The sequence below is a fragment of the Tamandua tetradactyla genome, chromosome 20 (assembly GCF_023851605.1).
Source record: "Tamandua tetradactyla isolate mTamTet1 chromosome 20, mTamTet1.pri, whole genome shotgun sequence".
NCBI classification, from domain to species: Eukaryota; Metazoa; Chordata; class Mammalia; order Pilosa; family Myrmecophagidae; genus Tamandua; species Tamandua tetradactyla.
The window spans coordinates 44243275-44245720 of NC_135346.1; positions in this window are offsets into that span (position 1 = coordinate 44243275).

Consider the following 2446-nt stretch of genomic DNA (forward strand, 5'->3'; position numbering starts at 1 on the left):
GGACCTAGAGAACATTATGCTGAGTGAGACTAGCCAAAAACTAAAGGACAAATACTGTATGGTCCAACTGATGTGAACCGACATTCGAGAATAAACTTGGAATATGTCATTGGTAACAGAGACCATCAGGAGATAGAAATAGGGTAAGATAGTGGGTAAATGGAGCTGAAGGGATATGGACTGTGCAACAGGACTGGATACAAAAACTCAGAAATGGACAGCGCAATACCACCTAACTGTAATGTAATTATGTTAAAACACTGAATGAAGCTGCATGTGAGAATGATAGAGGGAGGAGGGCTGGAGATATAAATGAAATCAGAAAGAAAGATAGATGGTAAAGATTGAGATGGTATAATCTAGGAATGCTTAGAGTGTATAATAATAGTGAAATGTACAATGTACAAATTTTAAAAATGTTTTTGCATGAGGAAGAACAAAGGATTGTCATTATTGCAGGGTGCTGAAAATAGATGATAACTAATACTTAAAAATGTCACATTATGTGTGAGACTAAAGCAAAAAAATGTTTATTTGTTACAAAATTTAGATTTTGACTAGAGCATTTCCTAATATAACTCATGTAGACAGTTTGATTGAATGTCATAAGTACTTGGAATCTCAGGTAGCACATGAGATTTTGTTGATTTGTCCAGAGTGATCCCCCGATGAATCCCAAAATGATTTGATCAGTGACTGGAAAAGTATTTGCAAGCCCCCTTCGGGGAATGGTGAGAGTGGGGAGAAATTCAACTTCCCCAAGTTGAATCCTTGATATTCTCACAAGCAATGTGGACAACCAAAGCTATAGGCTGAGCCCCCAGTCTTGGGGTTTGTTCACATGAAACTTAACCCCACAAAAGATAGGTCAAGTCTACTTAAAATTTAGGTCTAAGAGTCACCCCCAAGAGAGCCTCTTTTGTTGCTCAGATGTGGCCTCTCTCTCCAGCCAATATGATGAGCAGTCTCACCACCCTCCCCCTCTCTGCGTCGGACATGACTCCCAGGGGTGAGGACCTTCCTGGCAATGTGGGACAAAGATCCTGGAATGAGCTGAGACTCAGCATCAAAGGACTATAGAAAAACCCTAGAATGAGCTGAGAATTAACATCAAGGGATTGAGAGAATCTTCTTGACCAAAAGGGGGAAGAGTAAAATGAGGCAAAGTGTCAATGGCTGAGAAATTCCAAACAGAGTCGAGAGGTTATCCTGGAGGTTATTCTTACGCATTAAGTAGATATCACTTTGTTGTTCAAGATGTAGTGGAGAGGATGGAGGGAATTGCCTGAAAATGTAGTGCTGTGTTCCAGTAGCCATGTTTCTTGATGATGATTGAACAATGATATAGCTTTCACAATGAGACTCTGTGAATGTGAAAACCTTATGTCTGATGCTCCCTTTAGCTACTATATCAATAGAAGAGTAGAACATATGGAATAAAAATAAATAATAGGGGGAACAAATTTTAAAATAAATTCAGTTTGAAATAGTGGTAAATGAAAGCAAGGGGTAAGGGGTATGGTACGTATAGTTTTTTTTCTCTGTTATCATTTTATTTCTTTTTCCATTGTCTTTTTATATCTTTTTCTAAATCAATGCAAATGTACTAAGAAATGATGAATATGCAACTATGTGATGATATTAATAGTTACTGATTATATATGTAGAATGGAATGATTTATAAATGTTTTGTTTGTTGATTTTTTTAATTAATAAAATCTGAAAAAGTGATTAGATTTCAATTAGAGATATGAATGAAGCTGATCTGGGTAGGACTAGGGTAAATCTGACTAAAGAGCAGAGGTTGATTGTGACTGTATTTTAAAACTTCGTCTTCCATGGGAGACCAAAGGAAGAGATGTTTATTTGGTGCACAATTTATATTTTTAGTAGCACACTATCTAATCTAACTTGTATGGTCAGCTTATTCAAACACCAGAATTACGTGGAACCTTGAATAGGGAATGAGATCTTATTGGTTTGTACAGGATGATGTGATGCTCCAATCCATCCCAAAGTAATCTGGGCAGAAGATTAAAAAGTATTTACCAAGCTCCCTTGAAAGACTGGGGGAAAACGTGGAAATATTAAACTTCCCTGCTGGGGAAGACTTGCAAGCATTGGGGCCTGCCAATTTGATGGGACAGGGCCTCGATCTTGGGGCTTGCCATTATGAAATTTATTTCTGCAAAGGCGAAGCTAAGCGTACTTATGATTATGCCTAAGAATGACCCTCAGAGAACCTCTTTTGTTGCTCAAATGTGGCCTCTCTCTCTAAGCCAACTAGGCAGGTGAACCCACGGCCCTCACCACTACATGGGACATGACTTCCAGGAGTATAAATCTCCTTGGCAATGTGGGATCTGACTTCCGAGGATGAGCCTGGCCTGGCATCATGGAAGTGAGAACACCTTCTTGACCAAAAGAGGGAAGAGAAATGAAACAA